This window comes from Camelus bactrianus, chromosome 2 (genome assembly GCF_048773025.1).
Source record: "Camelus bactrianus isolate YW-2024 breed Bactrian camel chromosome 2, ASM4877302v1, whole genome shotgun sequence".
NCBI lineage: Eukaryota > Metazoa > Chordata > Mammalia > Artiodactyla > Camelidae > Camelus > Camelus bactrianus.
Window position 1 is genome coordinate 97097018 of NC_133540.1, and position 11446 is coordinate 97108463.

The following is an 11446-nucleotide window of genomic DNA, read 5'->3' on the forward strand; positions in this document are numbered from 1 at the left end:
TTCCCTCCACTGACTCCAGAGTTAATCTGTTGTTCACCAAGAGGTCTGATGTGCCAGCGAATTAACGAATGTGTGGGAGAACAGAGTCTGGAGAGGAGAAGGATTTCCCCCTCTTCTCCTCTCCAGAGAATGAAGAGGGGACAGGGTGGGGTTTCAGAGACTGTAAGACTGTGGTTGAGAGCAGGTGGACTCTTCCCTACCTCTCTATTGGGCTAGGGTACATGGCTCTGCCTGGGCTTTATACAAAGAAGCTCTTCTCCCTCCTTGTGTGCTGAGCCTTGCTTAGTCTAAGTGCAGTAAAAACTACAGGGGACATGAGCTTGTCAGCAACCCAAGGTCCTACAGCACTGGAAAGTCAAGGAGACAACTTCATGAGCTTGGCAGACATCCCTTGACAGAGTCTGCAACCAACGTGGTGGTATTTACAATCTTAGATGAATTTGCAGACAACAGACATCATCTAGTTGATAAGAGGGCAAAAATAGGATTTCACTGGTTTGTTGCATTTGTGTAACTCCCCAGGTATTTTCAGAAGTAACTATGGGAGAAATGATTAAGGAAATAGCTGATAGTTAGATCATGGTGATGAATCAGACAATTTTGGCTTAAATGGGCATGTAAAGTCATTTAAATCCACAGAGAGATGAGGTCTCAAGATTTTTGGATTATGTAAACAATAATTTACAAATTAAAACAAAAATAACCAAGTGTATTAATTTAGGAAAAAAATAATAATTGTTATAATTATATATTTTTTACTAATAATTATATAATGACAATAAAAGTCTTTAGAAATGTGATGTTTTAGCTAGCATTTGCATTTTCCTTCCTGCATAGGGTCCTTGCAGTTCATAGATCCTTTTCATGACATTCTAGAATCTCTAGGGATCTAGGGACCGTAAATTGGGAATGGTTCATCTTTTTTCCCATTCAGATAGGGGTAAATGGGGCCCGGAGTGACAAAGTTAGTATTAGAACTCAGCTCTCTTTTCTATCTGAGTGTTTGTCTATTCTTACCCTCTGTTCCTTCCGGTAACTTTTGATATCCATAGCCCATAGGCATGTGTTACAGGAAGGGAAATTAACAAACATACAGAGCACTGAATGACGTGTAGGGCTGTCAGATATGCTGGTAGCCCATTTCACCCATTTCACTCTAGAGATAAAGTACCTTGGTGTGTTGGGTGGAACCGGGGAGAGAAAGATGTCTCAGGCTTGTGGCAGAATGTCACCTTGGTTAATAATTGGGGAAAGCAAAAATACGAGGCTTATTTATTTAGCACTCCTTAAGAAGCCACAGTACGGACCTCAGGAGAAGAAAGAACAGCCTGGCAGCAAGTTGGAGCAGGAAGAGGAGAGGCGATAGCAACTGGCCTAGACTTTTGTGAGCTTAGGTGTCAAGAGGGAGAGTGGAGGGCAGCTGGCGTCTGGGTCCTACCGAGTCTCAGGGAGGCTGGTCATCTCAGCCTTTCCAGCAGAGGGCACTCACAGCTTGGTTTTTCTCAGGCCATCCACGCTTTCCCTCCCTGGGTTTCCCTGTCAGATCTGAGCTAACTTGGGGTCCCAAGCACAGGGTAGGGCAGCTTCCTCTCTTCTGCAGGGGAACCTTCTCCAGTCTATGGAAAGGGAAAGGGACTTCACTGAGGTCTCAAAATCTAGAGAGGACCTCGGTGGAAATCTCGCTACATTTCCCATGCAGGGTCCAGAACTGAGGGTCCAGCCACATGGATTTCCTTTCTGCTTCCCTGCTCCCAAATTTGATTAGCTGTCTCCTCAGAATATGTCTGTTCAGAATTCAATACGTTTTATACAAAGTCTTGACTAAAGTTATCATTGCTTAATTAAAAGTTTCTTGCAAGAGAGAAAATACATAGATGATTGAAGGTGGAAAAGCTAAAGTATTTAACAGATTGAAGAAATGTAAGAAGAAAAAATCCCCACCTAGTTAAGGGACTCAAACACTTGGAAGGCGGGTCCTTATATTCAAGGCATTATTATGCTAGTGATTCTTGGTAGTGAAGGGTAGTAGAACATGCCGCCTCAGAATGTGCCCTTTAGGAGGTGGATTGTTTTGAACTGTAGGCACCTGAAAAACAGCAAATGCAGGGAAAGGCTTTCTCTGAACTCCCCTTATCTGCCTAAAGACAGAGCCTCCAAAAGGAACTCAATTGTCATAAATCCCCTCCCCCAGGAGTTTCATTACAGAAGAGACTGTCTGACACACCTAAACTTTGTCACAAACTCTCGTAACTCCAGTCTGTTCTTCTAAGGGACCATTCTTCTTTTCTAAAAGTCATTTATTCTCCCCTAAAAGGTCTACATTCCCTTTCCCTTTTCCCTGTGAAGACGACTTAAGCCTGATTTCTAAGCCACGTCAGAGAGCTGCACGTCTTTCCCTGGGCTTCTCCTGTGTGTACATGAGGTATCCATGGGAATAAACCTCTACTCGTTTTCTCTTGTTAATCCATTTTTAGGGGTCTAGCTAAGGACTCAGAAAGGTAGAGGGAAGTTATTTTTCCTCCCCTATAATAATTTATTCAAATCCATGGTCTACAACTCTTTGTTAATTAACTCTGTATTTAAAAATTGAAAAATGGAATGCTATGCTATTCTTACTAACAACCAAGTCTTAGGTCATTATGTGGTGTAAATGATTTAAATTAATTGCTGTTTCTTTCTCTTCTTTTATTCAAATCTAGAATTCACAGTGTACTTTAGCCAAATTATTCAAACTATTTTTCTGTTCCTACAGGGAAGTTAATTCAATCCTTATCCAAGTAGCTTATCATAAAGTTTTACCTATTGCATTCTTTTTCTAAATTGAAGTATAGTTGATTAACAATGTTGTGTTACCTACTGCATTATTAATTGCATATAATTTTGCCGTACTTTCATGATGGATTTAAAGTTACTAGTACTAGGTAACTCCTTGGTTTCCAATTGTAATATAACTCAGTTTCAACATCTAATTCGTGTGTGTGTGTGTGTGTGTGTGTGTGTGTTGGTGAAGGGGTGTTTCCCAAGACCACCAAATAATTCTGGGACCCCAGCTGGTGACCTACAATTCAACTCAATTCTGACACTATTTATTGGAGATAGTGTCAGATCTCATAGGTTAAGGGCTTAAGGGCTGGGCCCTACAAGACTGCCTTACCCCCCACTTCAGGCACCAATTGCAAATTCAGATTGGCACCTGTGCTTCTGACCAAGTGGCTGTGGGTCAGAGGTTCCAATGACCCCTTCCTTGGGTTTGATTAATTTGCTAACATTATGCAAACAATAATTTGCTAACAAATACTAAGCAACATTTTACTTACTAGATTGCTTATTTATTATAAAGTGATATAACTCAGGAATAGCCAGATGGAAGAGATGCATAGGGCAAGGTATTAGGGAAAGGGTAAGAAGCTTCAATAACCGCTCTAATGCATTAATCTCCTTGAAAATCCATATAATCACCAACCTGGAAGCTCTCTGACTCTTACCTTTTTGGGTTTTATGGGAGCTTCATTACATAGGCATGACTGATTAAATCACTGGCTATTGGCCATTGATCTAGCTTCTGCCCCCTCTTGCTTCCCCTGAGAGAACCTCTAATCACGCAGTTAGCTCCCCTGGAAACCAGTCCCCATCCTTAGGTTTTGTCCAAAAGTCACCTCAGTTAGCATAACAAAAGACATCTAGCTCCCATCACTTAGGAAATTCTAACGCTATTATCTCTGTGCCAGAAACAGCATGAAGCCCAAATATAACTTCTTATTGTAGATCACAGTAATCCAATTAGAAACTTGAGTTCACAACCTACCTCCTAACTCTGACAATTCCTGACTCTAACAATTTCTTGGTTTAGAGATTCCCACTGATGGATTTATTTGGCAGAAACAAGTTTAAATACTTCCAGCTGGATATGAATATACAAATTTTCATTTTTTTAGAGGAAACATTTTGTTCATTCTTGAGAGAGTAAGTGAAATTATTTTCTGTACCCTTGAGCAGGAGAGAAAGGCCATTTTATTTCTAAGGACTGGGCCCTCCTTACCTTGGAAGGAAGGTGTGACAGGCTGAAGAATACATGCTCTAAAAATGGCTGCATCGATAACATTCATTCAACCCTGCATGCTTATCTTACAAGATGACTGACACTCCTCTCCTTGGAATTTATGTTCTTTCCCTGAAATCTGGGTTTTGACTAATGGAGTATCTCAGAAGTGATGCTATGTGATTTCTAATGCTAAGTCAACCAAAGATGCAGTTTCTGCCTCTTTCTCTCATCCTGGAGGAACACAGGGCTGTGTGCCCAGATGTCAGGGCACTGAGGGAGGAGTGGTGTTGATAGCTACACCCTCCCACATTTTTGAGGTGCCAACTTATACTAAAGGGCTCAGAGGCCTTGGATATTAATCCTAGTTATGTTATGGGAGCAGAAACTCTCTGAAATCTATAGATTGAATAATAGTCAAGAATGAAAAGAGGTTTGCTTCTCCCTCACCCTTTCAAACCAAACTGCGAGTTTTCATTTCAAAGACTCTCTAGTATCCCAAGAGTGGAAGTAGAGGCTGAGAAAGAAAAATGAACCCAGGCCACTACGTAGCCTTGCCTTTCTCCGTGACTAAGACATGCTGCACCAGGTGAGGTAAGCACCATGAGAGAGACCTGTGTAAGCTCTGACCGCTGAGTTCAAGGCTAGAAAGCAACTGTTGCCTTTCAACTTGAAAGGATAGGTTAGAGAGGTTTTGATGAATGGCATCACTTTTGATTTACTCCTGTTGCTTCTTGGCATCTCATTTTGACATTCATCAACAGGCAAGATGTGGACAGAGAGGAGCCCTGTGGTCTGAACCGGCTGCTAACAGGCACAGGTGTCTTCTATTACATGAGCACCGCCATTGAATGCTTCACACTGAGGTCCTGATGGCTGTGTGGGGATGCCCTGTCCCCCCACCCCCACCCCGGACTGTAATCCCTAGGGGCAGTCTGAGCACCTCAGGGTGAATTACAAACCGAGCACAGTGCGTTGTAGACATTCCTGTTTCACATAGTTTTGTGCTGACCCACATGACTTCTCCACTCTAGAATATCATGAGATTTATTGTTCTGTTAACAAACACTGAGCACTTGTAGACCATTTTTGTATCCTGCGCTGACATTTGGTACTCTTTGCTATGCTCGTGTTCCAGAGATCATAAACAATTTGATAACAGTGAATGGAAACAACGGGTCTCATATGTTTTATAGAAAAAAAAAGTATAATCTTAAAATTTATTTTGGGCCAGATGTACTTCCCTTAATTACTGGTTCCAAACATGATTTAGGGATTTTGGATAAAGGAGGTTCATTTCTATGTATCATGTCTCATCATATATCTCCTCATATTTTATATAATATACCATTTTTCTTTTCAATGTTCATTTACACAATTATTTTTCATGATACTCTCCACTTAAACCTGTTACATCTCACAAATTAATGGATGACTGAAATATGTACATTAAAATTTGCCAATATGGTGATATATGTCTAGTGACAAATAATTTGTGACATTATAATCCAAGATGCTATAAATATGCAGGGGTGCAAAATATACATTGTGACAGTCTATGCACTGTGTTTTCCTGTTTCCATCTTTTAACTGCCAGCTTGAACTCTGTAGGCAGGGTCAGAGTTTCATCTTCTAGGCTCCTATAGTAGCTGATAATACTCCATTGTGGCCCCTTTGCTATTGCTGTGTTTTGTGGTTTACATATCCGGGAACCTCTGAAGGGTTAGAGCTGGGGTCGTTCACATTTCTGACACCTGCATTGTCATATTTGTGCTTGCTGCAGGTGCTTAATTTATGTCTACCAAGTGAAAGAATGGTTCTTGGGATGTCATTTTGTTTACATCTATTATGGATTCTTGGATTAAGATTCTGGTTGACTTTTGACCTGGTGTAGACAAATTCTCCCAATTACAGTCAGAGCTGGTTATTATGCCCTGGAAAGTTCTCGGAAGGAGATATGATCTGTTCCTGACTTTTTAAAATTGAGAATTTATCTGCCAAGTCATCTGTGTCTGTGCTGATCTCTTGAGCATTTCTAATATTATTCTCAGAGAGGAAGTATTAATATACTGTGTCTGTATCTTCCTTTCCTTCTTTATCCACATCAGAAATGTTGATGGTTTCTGTTCTGTCACAGTATACCTCCTTGGAAGATAAGCCAAAAACCTTCTCAAAGTGAAATGATTATATCCCTTATGAATTCATAATTACTTTAAATGTCTCAGTCATCTTTAAATGAGCATTTCACCTTCAAGGAAAACAAGCAGCTGTACCAGGCCTTGGTTCTTCCACAAAGGAGGCAACCAATAAAAACTGACCCCTTCCAATAATTTTATTAATTATTTTAAAATATGCTCAAGGCTTGCTCATTTATTTTATGAGTTACATTTATAAAGTTCATAAATATTTAACTTAATAATGAATTATTAAAACATGCAAGAAGGTAGAAAGCGATCTCATTTGCTACGAGACAAGAAATAATTTTTAGTCAATTTGTATAACTACTTCAGACTGCACATAAAATAATGCCACCCAGATCTTTTATTTTCTGTCCAGAAAATGGTAAGTAGTTTTACATAGTTTCATTGAGTATTCTCCTTTTTTTTTTTGCAGTCTTTGCATAAAATTACTTCTTGTTACTGTGATTTGCATAGACTATGAATGGACATTTTGATACTTTAACCTGTTTTTTTCTTTCCTCCCATTATCCACACTATTTAGAGGAAATACACTTGAGTAAACCTTATTTTCTTCCAGAAGTAATGGTTCTTTTTTTTTTTTTTTTTTTTTGTATTCCACCCCGGGTTTGAGATTTATTACCTTATTAGTAATGCATTAAATAACTCTTTAGAAGCCTGAGTTACAAAAATTTTTTAAGGGCTAATAGAAAAATGAGTTAGGTCATAATGAGAAAACATTAGGTTTTAGTGAAGTAGTATCTGACATCTTGATAATCCCCCCCTTTTTTCTGTCACCAGCATTTTGTGTACAGTAAGGCATCTGTAGTGAACTATTCAGGTAAGCAGATGACAGCACTGAGCTCATGTGGGTTTTTCTTGGTGCTACCATTAACTAGCTATATGCACTTAACCTTGCTGCATTTTATTGCATCTCTAAATTGCATTTCAGTTTTCATATGTAAAGTGGGAAGGATAATAATAATACATCGTAGAGTTATGTTGAAGAGTAATGAGGTAAGTGAATGGGAAACGCAGAATAATGGCTGGTATGTAGTAAACATTCAGTATACGTGAGCTACTATGATTAATAGTGCCAGCCTAGAAAAAATACTAAAATAATCATTTAAATAAATATACATTTAATTTTGAGCAAAGGACAAATAAAACTGATTGTCCCATTTTGTGAATGGAGAAGGTGAGGCATATAATTTCGTTAAATGTTTATCTTAAGCGCCCTGGGATAGGCACTAGTACCTGAAGACACCATATAACCGAGTGCCTATTTCACACCAGGAGGCTTCACCGTGATTGAAAACGACATTTTATCATACAGTAAAGAAACTCTTACGGTTACTAAAGGGGAAAGGGAGGGCACGGATAAACTAGGAATTTGGGATTTGCAGATACAAACTACTATATATAAAATAGATGAACAACAAGGTCCTATTGTACAGCACAGGGAACCATATTCAATACTTGTAATAAACTATAATGAAAAGAAATATAAAAAAGAATGTATATATAAATGTGTAACTGAATCACTATGTTGTACACCACAAACTAACACAACGTTGTATATCAATGACACTTCAATTAAAAAAAAGAAACTCTTACATGCATATGATCGACATTGTTTACAGCAACAAATAGCTTTCAAATTTTATGCAGTACTATCCCTAAAGGGAGATGAGAATGATAAACAAATAATACTGGAAGGCGAAGGGGCATAGCTGGAGGCAGCCAGCCAAAAGATAGAAATTTATCTGAAGTCCTGTGTTCTATCATCTAAGAATGGAGACTTTGTCCTTTGACTCCTCTGTAGGTCAAATTCTGGTAGGAAACAGATGGCATTTTCAAACTGGGTAAGTGAGGAGAATTTTATAAAGAGATCTACAAAGATGTAGGCAGGTTTTAGGGCAATCACAAAGCAGTAGTGTAGTACCATGGGTCTAGTGATGAGCTGGGGTCCAGGACATGACTCTCAGGCCTGAGAAGCCAAGGACCGGAGGACTAGCCAGGACCCAGCCTAATGAAGAAGCAGGGGTTCCGGTTCAAATAAGGGTGACACAGCCAACACAAGCCCCCCAGCGTGGCTGATAGGGGAAATAAATGCCTCGACCTTACTCTCTCTCCTCCGTGCCGCCCACCTCCAGCCAGCACGCGGAGAGGCTGAAAGCAGGTGGTGGCAGCATGGCAAGGGGGCCTGTGATCCCCGTCTATACAAATCAGCCTCCAAGTGCACCAAGCAGGATGAGCAAGGTGAAGAATGGACCGAGAATAGCCGACGGGAGACAGATACAACCACACACATCCATGTTCCCTTCAATATTAAAGCGACTCACGTACTTCCCATTAAAACTACCACCAGGTGTTTCAGGAAGATTGGCACTTTAGCGTGGAAGGGTTCCTGCACCCTGGTTTGGGTGGCACAGAAATCAGTAAATCCTTGACTGCACAGTGGATCTTTGGCAACTTCAAATCCCAAACTGAGGGGTGTATTAGTTTTCTATCGCTACACAACAAGTTACCAGAGACTGAGCAACATCAAACAGTACACATTTGTTACCTTATGGTTTCTGTAGGTCGGAAGTAAAAGTTCAGCGTATCCGGTTTCTCCTCCAGGCCCCGCCTGGCTGAAATCAAGGTGTTGGTCAGGGCGGCAGTTCTCACCTGAGTTTGGGGGTCCTCTTTTAAGCTCGCTGGTTGTTGGCAGAGTTCATTTCCCTGCAGTCATAGGGCTGAGTCGCTGTTTTCCTTCTAGTCTTCAGCTGGAGCCTTCTCTCCGTCCCTGGAGGATGTCCGCAGTCCCTGCCACGTGGATTCCACTCCTGGTTCAAAAGTAGATGCTTGCTTTCTCTCGGGCCAGATAGAGTGGGTTTCGCTGACTTCTGGAACCAGCTGGAGAAAAGTCTAGCTTTCAAAGGGCTCACATGATTAGGTCTGGCTCACACAGATAATCTGTCTGGTTCAAGGTCAACTGATTTGTGACCTGAATAATATTTATGAAATCACCTCACAGCAGTGATTGATTAAAGAACTGAGGAAACGTGTGTGTGTACCAGAGGCCGGGAATCTTCCTCAGAATTCTGCCTACCACGGTGGGGCTGCATAAATCAAAGTGGAATCACCTGGGACTCTCCCTCCACAAGCTGTAGAAGCTCTGATGTTGACGCTGACCTTCAAAAACTGTGGGAGCTTTGGGGCTTCTGGACTAGCAGCAGCCACAAATGCAGATGTTTTCAGGGGCCAAGCAGGTAGCATGGCTCTGTCACATGAACTTCCAGTATTTTCTGTCCACACAAAGCTTTATGTCAGGTGGCAAAGTCGTCACTAGTGACAGAGTCTATTTCAGTTTTGGGACCCCCCCCCCCCGATTCAGCAGGAAAGGCATTCAACTTGCAAATGCAATCTCAATTCAAATTTAAAATGCTTGGTCTCATGGAATAATCATTATTCTGCTTATACCTGAAAATTCTCTCCTTATCAGTCCCACAGACCCCCATGAAGAAGGGGGTTGTGATTTAGATTCTTGTTGCTTTCCACCCCTTAGAGATTCTATTTCTGCCAAATAATCTGGTTGAAGACCAGGGAGAGAGAGGAACGGAGATCAGGAAAGTATGTCAGTTGCTCTCTCTGACAAGGGTTTGTATCTAACCTGCTCTCAGGGACGTTCTGTGGATTCTTTAGGAAACCCTCCATCTACAGTCCTTCCGCCTGCCTTACGTGGACACGTGAACAGCTTCTGGGCATGCGTGCGGGTGGGTGTGTGCATGCGACATGCGCGCGCACGCACTCACACACTGATTCTCTGTGTCCCTCCCACACACACATCACCAGGGATCTCCAACTTGCAGGCCTTATAGTGCAGGTGAAGTACTCTCTTCCATCTCTTGGACGTAAAACTCCTAACTCAGCCCGCATGAATCTGGAAGGCCGCCTGCAACGGCATTCAGGCGTGGGGGATGGAGGTCTGTTAGTGGAGCTGAGCATATGTTCACATATTTATGACGCTTGCTTATACAGTTTGACAAACCTGTTTTCATCTTTTTGTAACTGATTTGTAGGTGTTCTTCCTATTTTTTCTAGATTCTAATATTTAGTCAGTTATATCACCTCCCTTTTAATTTGCATCTGGACTCATATCTAAGTTTTAAGTATTAGTGCAGTTAAAGTTACCAGATGTTTCCCTTTTTTCCCTCCTTTTTTGAATTGATCATTTTTAATTAGCATTTAACTTGATATTTAAAAAATCATATTTGAGGTGACAAAATTAAAAATCCGAATCTTTTCTTAATTCTTAAAGATCTGGTAACTAAGTGAATGTGTCATCCTTATGTTTTAAACAAAAAGGGAAATATGTTTAAAGTCACAATTTAGGTACATCATAGTCAGATTTAAAACATTCTTACTACTTTTCTAGATTTATTAAAAGTTTACTAAAGAGAAGAAAATGGCAAAATGCCAGTTTGGTTATAATAGAATGGTAAAATTCAAGCAAAGAACACAAAAATCAAAGGAGTAAGGGAAGGAACTAACATTTGTATTGCCTGTGTCATTTAATCCTCACAATTTTGCAAAAATTTATCCTCAATTTATGGATGAAAGCACTAATCCTCAAAATGATTAAGTGACTGGGCCATGGAATTATCTTTAATGCTGAAATTTGAACCCAGGTTTCTTTGGTTCTGAGCCTGGGTAATTACCACTATTTCTTTTTGAACATCCAGTTCATATGTTTCAAGTATCTACCACTGAGAAAAAAATCAACTGAAAAAAAATGTGCATTTATATATACCTCCCAAGGTTGAGACACTTATTGAAGTGCCCAGCAGAATGTCTAGCCTTTGGCCATTACCCTTTGGATTGACTTTAGGCAAAAAGAACACAGATAATAAGCAAATACTTTCCAACCCTTTAAGAAGTCTTATCTTGCTTCTAAACACCTGGGATATCTTTGACAATGACATTCTGCTTAGGTTTTGTTTTTTGTTTTTTGTTTTTTGTTTTTTAATGACAGACCAAGGTTCCCGTGCAGTTTGATTGAGATGTGTCAAGTGGAACTTAAAAAAAAAAACATCTGTAGGCATCCCTGAGATGCCAAAACTCCCACCAGAAATCTCTCTGAGCACTTTCAGCTTCCATTCTGATAATAAGAATGTCCACAATCTTAGTCCTCTATATTTAGAAAAACAGGCTATAGAACATTAAGATAATTCAAAGGGTCTAA